The sequence below is a fragment of the Triticum aestivum genome, chromosome 7B (assembly GCF_018294505.1).
Source record: "Triticum aestivum cultivar Chinese Spring chromosome 7B, IWGSC CS RefSeq v2.1, whole genome shotgun sequence".
Taxonomy (NCBI): domain Eukaryota; kingdom Viridiplantae; phylum Streptophyta; class Magnoliopsida; order Poales; family Poaceae; genus Triticum; species Triticum aestivum.
Window position 1 is genome coordinate 756,027,928 of NC_057813.1, and position 14,795 is coordinate 756,042,722.

At 47.0% G+C, this 14,795-nt stretch overlaps 2 pseudogenes; one reads left to right on the forward strand and one right to left on the reverse strand.

Annotated features, from left to right (window-relative positions):
* Positions 1-2,603: 2,603 nt before the first annotated feature.
* LOC123155774 (putative disease resistance protein At1g50180) lies at positions 2,604-6,054 on the reverse strand (annotated as a pseudogene).
* Positions 6,055-11,204: 5,150 nt separating this feature from the next.
* Positions 11,205-12,411, forward strand: LOC123158791 (uncharacterized; annotated as a pseudogene).
* Positions 12,412-14,795: the final 2,384 nt, after the last annotated feature.

Consider the following 14,795-nt stretch of genomic DNA (forward strand, 5'->3'; position numbering starts at 1 on the left):
TGTCAAACCTAGTTGGCTTGAGGAAGTTATTGGCAACTACAGACAGGATTCCAAGGCTCAAGAATTGCTGCAACAACTATCAGTGAAGCCACATTCCAACAGCAATTTCAAGATATTCCAGGGAGTGTTAAGATACAAAGGCTGCATTTGGGTGGGCAATGACAATGAGTTGCATGTCAAAATTTGTCAGGCTTTCCATGACACTCCTCTGGGTGGTCATTCAGGTTTCCCTGTCACTTACAAAAGAATTAGAGCACTTTTTAAGTGGGTTGGTATGAAGAAACAAATACAGCAGTTTGTACAGTCCTGTCTAGTCTGTCAGCAAGCAAAACTAGAGAGAGTGGCATATCCAGGACTGCTATCTCCCTTACCTGTTCCTGCCAAGGCTTGGGAAACTGTCACGATGGATTTCATCTCAGGCCTACCCTCTTCTGATCAATATGATTGCATCATGGTGGTTATTGACAAGTTTACCAAATATGGGCATTTCATTCCTGTCAAACATCCATACACTGCCCAGAAGATTTTTGAATTGTTTTTGGACAATATCTAAAAACTTCATGGCATGCCTCGTTATATTGTGTCAGATAGGGACCCTGTGTTCACTAGCAAGTTTTGGCAGGCATTGGTGAGAAGGACAGGAGTTGTTCTTAACATGAGAACAGCCTATCACCCTGAAACAGATGGTCAAACAGAGCGTGTCAATCAGCAAGTGGAATGCTTCCTGAGATGTTTCATCAGCGCTCACCCCAAGAAATGGGCAAAGTGGATTTCTCTTTGTGAGTTCTGGTACAATACAAATTGGCATTCAACACTCAATAAATCTCCTTTTGAGGTCCTTTATGGCCATAGTCCTAGACACTTTGGTATTTCAGCTTCGGATGCAGTCGATCCTGTTGATCTGCAACAATGGTTGGATGCCAGGGAAGTGGTGCAACAGTCAGTGCGCCAGCATCTGTTGCGTGTTCAACAGAGAATGAAACAGCAAGCTGACAAGAAACGCACGGAGAGAACATTTGCTGTGGGTGATCGCGTGTTCCTCAAACTCCAGCCGTATGTGCAGTCATCTGTGGCACACAGAGCAAATCACAAACTTGCCTTCAAATATTTTGGACCGTTTTTTATTCTTGAGAAGATCGGGGCAGTGGCCTACCGCTTACAGTTGCCAACATGTAGCCGTATTCATCCAGTTTTTCATGTGTCGCAGTTGAAGCAATGTGTGCAGCCACACCAGGAGGTATTCAGGTTGCTTCCTTTGGCTAACGCTCATCTTCAGTCCCTGTTAAAATTCTGCAGGAGAGGATTCGTCGCGGGGACCACCGATCGGTGGCGCAAGTTTTGGTCCAATGGAGTGGAGGAAATGCTTCTTCGGCAACCTGGGAGGACAAAGATTCGCTTCGTTAGTTGTTTCCGCGTGCGCCGGCTTGGGGACAAGCCGGTTCTGAAGAAGGGGGGAATGTCAGTGATCAAGGCATCGAGGCAGATCAGAAGGAAGCGCGCGAAGGCAAGGACTTGACTCGTGGGCCTCCGTCTCGGCCCACTCACGATCGACATCTTCCCCAGTGGCTTGCAGGCCCGAACTGGGCCCGCTAAGGGTGTACGTGAGATATAACCGTTGTCACAGTAGCATGTGGATCTGGGATGGAACTGGTGGCTTCGGCCGAACCTCGCGAGTCGCGTGTGTGCTTGTACGGCGAGCAATGGCGAATTCCTCCCCCCTGATTTGAATATCCACTATCGATAGCTTACAGGAGGCTTCAGCAAAATGTAGGGTTTACGCTCATCGTACCCTACCGGGCCTCCCAGCTATACCTGGCCAAATGGGCCGGCCTTAGCGTGCCGGCCCAATAGCCCGCATGCTCGGCCCGTCATGGGCCGGCCCGACACATGACTAAACGGGCCGTGCTCGGCACGTGGCCCGCCTAGGGCCGTGCCTGGGCCACTAGCGTGGGCACGCATGCCAGCCCGGCACGGCACGCCGCCAGTGGGCACGTCCAAGGCACGACACCAACAACGCGCGGGACGGCGGGAGCTGAGGTGAGCGCCCAAATTTGACTTTTGGGGGCATCTCGCGCGCGCTGGCTGCCTCGTTGGCTCATTTGGGTGGGGCCGGCCGTTGCATGCGCGTGCCCAAGTCAACAACTACACGTTAAAAACTGGGTTGTATGTGAGTTGCAGACGCTGGGTCGCTCGCGCCGCGCGAGAGGCCAGCGTGCTAGGTGGGCCGTCGTGCCGGCCCGTGAGGCTGCTGTGGCGTGCTTGGGCCGGAGAGGCCAGCACGCATGCCGGCCCGTGAGGTTGCTTTCCAGGTGATGTTTTGTTCCAAGATTTCAAATTCAAAGAACGATTAAAAGAAACTTCACTTGATGAGACCTCTCCCCTGCTCCCCTGCAGTAATTGCGTCACCCAGGCCGTGCAGCTCGTCAAGATCGAGTGCTGGGCAAGTCTCCGTGAAGGGAAATCAAACAGTTAAGGTAATTTTGATGCAGAGACAGTTGATGTGAGTCAGGTCAAGTGATTGTTCATTAATCATGAGAAAAGAAAAAAAACATGTCACAGTTATGGTGCTAACATAATACTCTTGTAATCCGCTTAATCAGTCAAAAAACAAATAAACACGTACACAGACAGGCCACGACATCGTCAAGATGAAGAAACATTTTTACCAGGGATCGAGATTACATTGAGGCAAACAAGTACACATGTTTAACTGAGGGACCTACATAATGAGACTTAATAAATGCCTTGGTAATTAGGAAATATTTCCCGTCCTTACAAGGACGGTGTACTATCGCTGGGGACGTGTCCCGTCGACCTGCACAAACGTACAAACAAGAAAATAGCTTAGTTGAGCGCGAGTCATGAAGTTGATGCTGCACTAACTAACATTGATTCACAGATCGAAGCAAAACAAATATTATTGATTGATTTCCTGCGGTTCAGTGTATATACAGTTTGAGATAAATGAGCGAACATGCTGAACATTAAACGACGACAAACCCTCTTCTTATTTCGAACTAATTTACATGTGTCGACAGACCGACATGAGTTGATATAGTTTGTGGCAACGAAATCGGAGAGGAGCAAGATCGATGGAACACAAATTAGCTAAGCTTAAGTTGTGTACAACATACCTCGCATCCTTTCTGGAGCAGCTCCTTTAGTGCGCTGTCATTCTTCAGAAATAGGGCACCTCGGCCAATGTCACGTGACTGAGGTACGAAAGGTCTAGCAATTCCTCGCAAACCTTGATCATCTTCTCGCACTTCCAAAGTGTCAGGATAAATAGTTTAGACATTGTCCCTTCCTCCGTCCTCCACTCCTCGACAGAAAACCTATGAAGTTCCAACTCTTGCAGCTGAGGAAACCCTTGTGCAGAGCAGGACATAGTTTTGCCTTCATACCCCTCTAATTTCAGCACCACAAGACATGGAAGCTTCTCTAGGATCGGCATTGGGTCTTGTCTAATGACATCGGCATATAGAACAAGACGCCGTACACTTTGTGGGAACTCATCAGGCAACTTATCAAGCACACCTAATTGGCCAAGAGTAATATCAACAAGGTGAGGCATGTTTGCAAATAGGCTAAACACCTCCGTGGGCATGGGGAATATCATCAAGAATAAGGTTCTTAGTTGATTCATCTGGCGCAGGAAAATAACCATGTCATGAAACCACAATTTAGTGCCAACATGTGAAATACCCAAAAACAAGGTCTGGAGCTCTTTGTGATGCAGCCGGACACTCTTTGCAGGTGGTGGTGGTGGTGAAAACCCATCATCAAGGTATACATTCCTTAGACTGGGGATATCCCAGAGGGACTTTGGTACTTGCGATTCCAAGTATGAGTCCCTTAGATCTATAGTCTGCAAGTATAAGAGCTGGCCTATTGAGGAAGGTAGAACCACACCTCCACAGTTCCCCAACCTAAGATATCTTAGGTGAATGCAGCCACTGATCACTGTACAGAAATCTTTCAATGTTGACTTTTCAATGCTAAGAACTCTCAGGAGCCTCAGTTTAGGAACGGATGCTGATTGAAGTTCAAAGCCAAGCAAAGTTCGGATATTAGTTGTCCCAGGTAAAATCTCATTACTCAAACTCTGGAAACTAGAGCGATAGGAAACCAAGTTATTTGATGATGCTGGCTCGCCAACTTGGCCTGCATTTATGTAGAGTGCTCCACATGTCAGAAAGAAGCTAGCCACATATAAGGACATATACTAAAATAGAAAATTGAACTATATAGCAAGAGAGCAGGAGATGAAGCCTGACCCGTAGTTTCGTTCTTCACATCAAGAAAACCATCTTGCCTTGCTTCTTCTGCACACCAGTCATGTAAGATATCATGAATCTTTATAATGTCAATACATCCATGTGCCCTGCTTCTTTCAATAACTTCTACCAAGCTTCTCTGGGCCAACTCGGCTACATACATTTCCGCTGTTTCTTCTAGCTTATGGTTTGGTATCTTAGGAATGAAGCCTTCTGCTATCCATAATTCTATAAGTCTTGGCACATCTATTATGTAATCCTTGGGATAAGAAGCAATATAGAGGAAACAAGACCTTAAATAATGATTTGGCAGGTCCTTGTAACTCCGGGCCACAATGTTCTGCACCATCTGCCCATTTCTGGTCGATGGCCAATCCAAGAGTATATCAGACCATTCTCGTGCATTTAAATGTTTTGATAGGTAACCCCCCAATAGTGCAAGTGCAAGTGGTAACCCATCGCATTTCTTTGCAAGCTTTCTGCCAAGTTTCTCAAACTCATCCACATCATGTATGACGGACCTTTTGTATGATGGTAAGGCTTTGCTACTCAAAAGTTCCCAGCTTTTTTCTTCATCAAGCTTCTTCAAAGGATGAACGTGGGTTGGTATTTGAACATGATTTGCAATGTCTTTTCGTGTGGTTATAAGTATTCTACTACCATTGGCTGCATCTGGAAAGGCTCTAATGCTTCTGTTTAATTGCTCCCATGTATCTGTTTCCCACACATCATCAAGAACCACTAAGCATTTTGTTTGCAACAAGAAATCATGGATCTTTTGTCCCACCTCATACTCATTCAATTTATCAATTGACTCGTCTGTACTCCCCATAATTTGTTTCATAATTTCCTTGAGTAAATCAATGCCTTTGTATTTTTGAGATACAGTAACCCAAGCAGTTTTGCCGAAGTGTTCTTGGACTCTACATGACATGAAGACTTTCTTAGCAAGTGCTGTTTTTCCTGCCCCACCCATAGCAACTATGGAGATAGCACTAAGACTCTTCTCTGTGTCAACTAATTTCTCCACTATTTCTTCGTACTCACCCTCAAAGCCAACAAGTAAAATTTCTTCATAGTTTTGATAGTTAGGATAATCTTGTTGGAACTCATCATCAACATGAACATTTTCTATTGGCACATTCCCCAAATCAACTATTTCCAGGCGCTTTGCACTTTCAACTATCTCAGAGATTTTCCTTTTGATGTGTTCAATTTCAACACCAACATTGAGAAGGGTAGTCAAATCACTTGGTAGGCGAGCATACCTTGCAATGGCGCCCATGAATCCCTTCTTGAGCCGGTTTCTCTTCTGCATGTGATCCACCGCTTCAATGGCATTGTCAGCCTCATACCCCACATCTCTGATCTGGCTGACCAAGACAACAATATCTTCATCTCTGAGCCTCCGCTTGCCGTCGGCATCTCTAAGGAAGCCTTGGAGCCGCTTGAGCTCATCTTTTAGGGACTCCACTTCAAGGGTGACTCCACACAGGAGTGTGGTCTCCTGAATTGCAAGTGTGTTGACATTGCTGAGCACAATGCTATAGGCCGACTCAGCCATTAGTAACTCCTCCTTGTTGTCTCTGGCTCTCAGACCGATCAGAGATAAGTGGATAGAAGAATGCAGATGTGTGTGGCTTAGGATGGCATGGTGTTTGGCTTCTTATTGCTACTTGTTTCCAGCTCGATGACAGAGAAGAGAGCAGAGCATATAGTATATGAAAGATTGGATCTGAGAAAGGAGCATGGCAACAATGCTTTGTTCTCCCGCAGCTGGAACTTTAGGAACCAACCGATATATTATTTTTTAGAATGGAATCTTTCTTTACTGCCACATGACTGCAAGAATAATTAATAAGCAAATTAAAGCAAAAAAGCTCCGCTCCATGTGGCCACGCTTGAGATGGGCAAAAGCTCTTTAATACTCTGTAGTTTAATTAATCTGCAGTGCAAAGTTGAGTTGGCCCCTCCTGACGATCTTATATTGTACTCGTATATTAGTAGAGGATGTAAACTGTCCAGTTAAACAGAGAGCATTTCTTCAGTGGAAGTAGAAGCATGAACCTGGCAACCCGAGGGCAGGACATTTCTTTAGTAGAGGACCCTCCTGAAGTAGAAGAATCTAGCTAGACATGTATTCGTTTGTGATCCTGATATGTTCATTGGACAATCTTTTTTTTTTGTAGAGGGCAGGACATTCAGCTTTGTATGGTGTTTTCTGTATTCTGAATGTGTAGCAAAACTCTGGACATTGTATCCTTCCGTATATACAGACTTGAAGAGAAATAGGTGGCTTTTCAGATATTGAAAACGTACGTGGTGCAGTTGATTATTAATAAAAAAATCCAGCAACAAGTCTCCTTTTCGAAAAGTAAAGCCGTATGCATCTTTTTGATGCAGAGGCTGGGGTAAAACCCTTTTTCGAAAAAAAAACGTGGTGCAGCTGATTAACGATGCCGAGCAGAAGCGGTGTGAAAGGTTTTCAGAGTTGTCTCAGCTGATCAGACCCAAACAAGCATAAGCACCGGTAATTAATTAACCACGATTCAGGGTACGCAGTACTCTGGGGTGGTACGTTCCCTTGGTCCGTGGAAGCAAATGTCAAGCCGCTTGTACTGAATACATAATTCAAATATCTCCCGCAACCGAGGGAACAGAAAAGCAAAATGTCCAACATTTGAGTACACGTACAACTTTGTATTGAGTGGAACCACGAACATGGCTAAATGATGCAGTCGCTCATTTGTGTAGATTTCAGTCCATACTGTGCTAGCAAAACAACCACAATCCAAATCATCAAAAATAGATAGAGGTACATGCTCCGTTTTCATCTTTACTTTTTTTTTCTAAAATATGCGCGAGTGTGGAGATATCATCGATTGATCCAGGACAGGCAACACTGATCTGTACGTATACAGATACGTGAGGAAGGATATGTGCAGAACAGCAGAAGTAGCACATCCTGCAGAACGGGAAGGGGAAGAGGATACATATCCGGATTAGGAATTTACAGTTTAACAATTAAAACAATTTTTCTGTGTGTAATTTAACTGGAAGATTTGAGGATTTTCAGCGCCCTCCCCTTTAGTCATCATGTCACTCATCTGACCTAGGTATTGAGTCCTCCAATCTTGATTCTCTTATTTGTTTCATGCTTCTATCCTATATTTAATTGATCAATATACTATGTATAATTTCTGGTTAAATTGTCATGGTTCTATCAGATGTGTAACTGATCAATCATGTGCCAACAAATTGAAGTCAGTCATGTGATGTCGCCACCCCTTTTCTACGATCCCGCCAGCTACATGCACTTGGCTAAAAATTCCTTCGCCACTGCTGCAAAACCATACCCTCTGCGTCAAGTCATCGTCCATAGATTGCATCTTACCATCGGAGTCGAACCGACTGAAGTGAGAGTCGCCAAAACCCATAGTGGAGCTTTACAGCAGCATCCCAAAACCATGCTAGTACGAGCCGCCGGCAGCAGCCACCAGGTCTGGAGAAGAAACATCCCCAAGATCTATTGGTAGTCACTGCAATTTGCATCTCGAGAGGCCAGTTGTTTCTGCTAAGGTCAGATACCGTTGTGGGAAAGACGAGTTGGCGAGGGCTACAAGCAGCAGAGCAGTCAAACGGTGCCGAGCCTGGGCTAGCAGAGTGCCAGCCCGAGGCATCACTGGCAAGACCTCGTGCCGCAACGCCAGTCATCTAATGCACCAACCCCTACTACCAGATCCACGCGGGTCAAGGTCCATCGCCCATGTGGCACGTGAGGTCGAGGGAGCTGAGCCACACAGTCAAATCTGTGCAGATGCATGCACAGAGCTCCAGCAGAGCCTCACCGGCGAGCCGCCGCCACCAAGCAGGGCGTCGTCAACATGAGCCAACGAGGAGGAGCAACCACGGGGTCTGTGAGCAGGTGTGCCGTCGCCAAAGCAGCCATTGTGTGCAGATCTCGCATAGGAGCCAAGGACGGGGAGGGAGCTACGAACGCGGGCGATGGACCCGCCGCCGCCGGCACCTATTGGGGACTTTGCTTAGAGGCGAAAGCAGGTGACGGCAAGGGGAGAAGGAGCCAGGGGTAGCTACGGCTAGTGTGGAAGGATGTGTTGCTCTAACCGCCTTGTGCGAGCGACGCGGGGGCCTGCGCGAGTCCATTCCAGAGAGCACACTTGGGCCCGTTCTTTTAGCAGCTTAAAAAATAAGCCGCGTCCTCCCGGGCTTACCCCATCCTATCTTATTCATTGGGACTTCTAAACTACTTATGGGATAGAATTTAGAAGTCTCAACAAATTTGAGGATTGGCTTATTTTTTAAACCGGGAAGAGGCAACTTATTTTTAAGCCACCCAAAAGAACTGACCCTTAAATAATAGTATTAGAAACAAATTTCCATTTACTATTTTTAGATAAATAGGAAAAAATATGGAACAAAAAACTTAAGAACAAATGGATCTAAAATTGCATGGTCACATGATTTTAAGGTGTGGTTACGGTAGGAAGCAAACTTGAATCACGTGATTATAGGCTGCAGTTTTGGTAGGAAGTAATAACGTGGTTTTAGGCTACAGTTTTGGTAGGAAGCAACCTCAAATCAAAGACCATGTTATGTGGAAAGGACCCATCAAAATCTGCTAATTAACTCTCTAATCCAACGGCTCTAGCCTGGTCTGATGCGATACTGATATCTAGTGGTTTCCTGTCTGATGGGATGCTAGGTATCAATAGTCCGATGCCTGATAGTTCGCAATAAAATGGAAACTAGCACGATGGTGACTTTTTTTCGTTCGCCTGACCCGCACCCACGAGCGGGGTGCGAACCCTAGGCTTTCGTCGCCGCTAGCCTCCTCTTCCTCGCCTCCCCTCCTTGCCACCGCCGGCGCGCACCGCCGGCAAAGCCCGGTCGGCGTAGGCAGCGGCGGGGCCTCCTTCCTCCTCAGCGCCACCTTGCAGTGCGGTATGCGGGGCGCTTCCTGGGGACACCGTGCTCGCGCAGGGTGCGGCGGAGGCGCCGCGGTCAGCCGTGCCGGCGGCTCGGGCGGCCGTGAATGCGGCGGTGGCTACGTGACCTCGCCTGGCCGTGGAGCGGTGTGGGTTGCGAGCGGGAAGTGCGGGCATCCAGGGTGACTGGCGAATCTAGCGGCGGCGGCTGTCATGGCAAGGCAGGGCGCAGGGGGTGAGTGGTGTCCTGGAGGACGTCTACAATTCAGCGGCTGCGGCAAGTTCGGGCGGTGGCGTGCCGGCGCGTCTCCGGCCAGATCCGACGGTCTCTGGCGGCGGCAGGCGGCACGGGGTGGTGGCGGAGGTCCAGCGGGGGCTCTACGTGTTGTCGCTTCCAGCGGCATGGCTGCAACCACGCGGTCGACCTGGTCAGCGCGCGGCGGCAGTGGGACATGCTCCGGCACCTGTTCGTCTGCAATTGACTTGGGTGAGCTTTCCCTTTCTTCTCGGATTCCTGTATAGGCTTGACTGGCAGGGGTGGCTCCATGGCGCCGCGTTGGTGCACACGAGGGTTTGCTGGAGGTGGCAGGGGACTCCGGGATGGGGGCAGGGTGCCCTCTTCGTTGCATCCAGCGGCTACACCGTGTGGCTGCCGGAGTTCAGCTGGCCCAGTCTGCCCACCGCGGCCACCACCCCTGCCAAGGTGTCCGCTTTGGGGTGGAAGGGGGGTGTCTTCTGCTTCTTTCCGGTTGGCCGCTTCGGTACGGTGTATCTTTGGATGATGGGTGGGCTCGGATCTACGGCGGCGGTCCTTTGGTGGGAGCTGAGGTGCTCATGGGCGGAGCACGCGGCTCAGGCGCTGCCCGATCACTATGGTCGTGCGGGCGGCAAGGTGGTCGGGGTGTGTCGTTCAATGGAGGTGGTGCGGGTGACCGTACCCCATTTTGGTGAGGGGGAGTGTTGGCCGGGGTAAACACCCGCTTTGACTTGTCAAGCCGGTGCCGGCGACGGTCTGATGTCGTTCCCTTCTTGAAGGTATCGTCGCCGCCGTATCTCTCTTGTCGCCATGGTTCTCCAGGGAAACACCATGCATTCAATGGGCGCGGTGGCGGCACCCTGATGTCGTTTCCTTCCTGAAGGTGCTGCCTTGGAGCCCATTGTTCGTCATGCACTGCTTCTCCTCTTCGCGGAGGCTCATCCTCGGTTCAGGGCCCACGACGACTTCATAGTAGTGCTTAGTGTTTCATCTGTTGTTAGCTTGGAGTTGTTTGGGGGTGGTGTTGCTGTTTTCAGCGTCCTTGTATCCAGCCTTGGATATGTGTGTTGTGGTTGTGTGGGGTGTGCATTTATATCGGCTTGTTTGGTGATGGTGCTTTATATATAATGAGGGGGAAAACCCTTTTTTGACGAAACTAGCACGATGGTAAATCCAAGGATCTTGTCATTCTTTTCCCAAATGTTGTAAGGTCAAATAACAACTATGGTCCATACATCACTGTTCAATAAAATATGACTTTCATAAGTGCCACACGTATGACACAAACATATGACAACTCCGAACGGTTTTGTTGGCAAGTTTAGTGACGCGAGGATGGCAACTACCTTTTCAGATGATAATTTTCATTTTTTTATTGTTTTTTGAATGACAACTTTAGTTGTAAAAGTCGTAAAGGCCGATGTGCTTCTTGTCACAGCGTGTGACACTTATGATTTGGCATAAAATATGTTTTGCAAAGAAGTAAATTCCATTTCACGGAAAGTCTTTACTCTAGATTAATTGGATTTCCTGAAACTGCTCGATCAATCGGCCTCCCCAAAATCCGGGATTAATTAGTGCCCTCAAGTCACGATCTTCCACCCATCCACAGTAACTCGATCCAGCCAACGTTACTTGGGTGTCCATGAACCCTACTTCCCAATCCTCATTTTCTTCTCTATTCGTCCACCACGCGGCGGAGAAGCAGCAGGCGCGGCCACCGTGATGGCGCCGGCGCCGTCCATCGCTGATATCCAGGATGAGCTGCTCGAGGAAATCTTTTTCCGCCTCCCCACTCCGGCTGACCTCGCCCGCGCCTCCACAGCTCGCGCCTCCTTCCGCCGCGTCATCGCCGACCACGCCTTCCTGCGCCGCTACAGCGCCTCTCATTGGCATGCTCCAGCTCCATGAACCATTCGTCCCTGCCCAGCCGCCGCACCCCTCCGCCGCCGCCGCCCGCCCCTTCGCCGGCTTCGACTTCTCTTGCACATCTTTCCTCCCCTCCACCGCCGGCCGTTCCTGGAGTCCAATTAACTTCCTTCACGGACGAGCCCTCCTTGCGAGCGCTCCGGTCAATGAAGAAAGTGGCAAGCGCATTCTCGTTGGCTCTGAGGTGTGTGACTCACATTACTGCCATTTTTTTACAAGGGAACTCGCCGTGTGTGATCCCGTGCACCGCCGCTACATCCTGCTGCCCGCCTTTCCTGGCGACATGAAAGCTCTGGTCCGTAGGCCGGACCTGCTCAAACTGGAGACCTTCCTTGCACCTGGCGATGATGCGGAGGACCCTGTATCATTTAGGGTGATTTGTCTGGCTCAGTGCAGAATGAATCTGCTGCTTCTCGTCTTCTCCTCTTTGGATGGACAATGGCATGTTCTTACTTATGATCGATGGGGTGCTCAAGCTACATGTCCTCCATTGCTCAACTCTGAGAGTGGGTTTTGCAATCGTCAATTCGTCCACGGATGCTTCTACTGGCATTTGCATTTTCGGAATGAGTTGCTTGTGCTTGACGTGCGCACAATGGAGTTCTCTACTGTCAACCTTCCACCTGAACGACGAGATCTTAATAGTTTTGTCATTGTCGAGGCAGCTGAATGGATGCTCGGGATGCTAACTAAAGGCTATGATGAGGAAAGTGAAAATGACCGTTATTGGCTCACATATTCCATTCTGAGAAATAACCAATGGCACTCAGAGAAGGGCATCCCATTGCCGGTAAAGCGTGCGATTCTGGTTGGTGTTGCTGGGGGATTCTTGCTCATGGAAGCATTGTACACCACATCTTCACAAGAGAATCTGAAGTTTGGATACTTTTCGGTCGCTGTGAAGACATTGCAGGTCGAGTTGTTCGCTGCACTGAGCAAACCCATCTTACCTGGCCAACTATATGCTGGTTTCCCACCATCATTGTGTGCACCAACTATATGAAACGGTGAGCCTGTTATCTACTCTTTTCTTACTTTTCTTTATCATGGTCTCAGTATTGTACGACAAAGAAATATGATTCTGGTATTTACTATACGAGTTTGTTGAGTTGTTCATTTCATTTCGAAATGATTATCTTATTCTTATATATAACCTGTGTATGATTAGAAATCTTCAAATTACAACAACCCCATGTTTCTGCTCCAAACAACAGTTTTGAAACGGTAGTATAACACAAATATAGTTTGTCTGGTAGCTCCACATATGATTGTAGATTATCTTAGTTAATTTACGGGAACAGATTAATTTAGGTATGTCTGTCGACTTTCTGCTATGGATAAGTAACTTTGTTCTTATGGGCAAAAATATACCAAGACATAAAAGTAAGAAACATTTGTATACATGGATGCACCAGTGAGTTTTTGCTTTTGCTTCCCTGGTTAGAATGCATTTAATCAGGTTCCTATGTTGTTCTATCATATCACTTGTTCACCTGCACCCTTTTTGGTATCATTATTGTCTCCTCTACATCTGGCATAACGTTGTTTCCATTTTTTAATATATTTTTTTGAATCAAAACCTCAATGTAGTGCATTCTTTTCGTACAAACGGGTCGCTTAATCACATACGCACATGGAAATGTCAGCTTGTGGGTTCGTACAAACAGTGGGTTGCTTAATCATCATAACATTTGCAAAGCACATATTTGAAGTCTTGTTCCCTTATTGGTAAGTTCTTTTTATGTAATTCACCGTTACAGGGCAATGTGATAGGTACCTTGATTGGTAGGTTCCTTTCCCTGTAATTCACTGTTAACATGCAATATGGTAGGTGCCTCCCTGAAAATATCCAGTGTCATTTTCATGCATCACAAGCAGAAATTGGTATACTTGTTTTTTTTTTTGCAAGAAAACTTCCAATCTATTCATCAACTTTCATGATAGTACAAAGCACACTAGAAATAATAACAATTGCATCCAGGTCAATTGACCACCCAGCGACGACTACAAACACTGGAGCGAGCTGAAGGCGCGCCGCCGTCATCGCCCCTCCTTCATTGAAGCCGGGCAAAACTCGTTGTAGTAGACAGTCGGAAAGTCGTCGTGCTAAGGCTCCACAGGACCGGCGCACCAGAATAGCAACCGCCGCCGATGAAGAGTAGTGTAGAAATTGATATACTTGCTGCGAGTTATATTTACTTTGTAGCCATGTATTTGCTGTTGGTTTACACGGGAAGTTTATGTTGTTTCACCTATCCACAGATGCTGATGCGGGTCTAGGATGAGGACGTGATGGGTGCATCAAATATATTCGCTTGCTCAATGATTGGTATACAGGCCAGCTGATTTTGATGTGTCGATCTGATGTATAGCTTGATGACATATCAAAAGCAATAATGTGTCTGCATGTGTGCTATCGTCGCGCACATTTTTTACCCCGTTAAAGCATTTGAAATGTTCCGATTTCTAAATTGGTAGGTAGTGACTATTTAGAAACCATTAAATGTCTGAACATTTTTATTATTTGGGAACTGAAGTAGAGCAGGTTCAGAAGAAGCTTGCATCTCCTTCCACTTGCTATTGCACACTGAGGTTATAGTAACAATTCTCCTGCACGTACAAAATGTTGATGATACGCAATCTAGCACAAAAGCTCTGCAAATGTTCACTTGAGAGTGCACATGTCTGCAAATGTTTTTGCCATGAATTTTTTTTTTTTTGCATTCATTGACATGCGTCATATGCATGTTATTTCTTTTTTCTCAAAGATAGGCAATTTCAGTTATTTCACCATGGGAAATTAACTTTTGGACCACCACAATTTCTTTAACTTCACTTAAAAAATCGATGATATATTCTTTCTCTAGCAAGGCATTTTTATTATCCTTTTTTATTTTTAGCATCAGTCAATTTTTTTATAATTTGCCATGGCAATTTTTTTGCATTCATTGACACAGGTCAAATGTATATAAGTTTTATTTTTCTCTAACGTGGGCAATTTCAGTTATTTGACCATGGAAATTTAGTTTTGGACCACAGAAAATTCTTTAAATTTTGACCATGGCAAATCTAGATTGTGGCAATTTCAGTTATTTTTTCTGAACATCAGTACAGACACAAGCGCTCATATACACGCGCATACACTCACCCCTATGAACGCACACACGCACACCCTACCCCTATGAGCACCTCTGAAAGACTGAGCCGGCATATCACCTTGAGATTTACGAAGTCACCGTAGGCGCCTCGTCGTCGACAGGAACGTCTCCTCCCACTGAATGCGCATCGCCGGAAAACCTGAAATAAATTCAGGAATAAATGCGAGCACCAGGATTTGAACCCTGGTGGGCTGGGGATACCACAGTCCCTCTAACCATCCAACCGCAT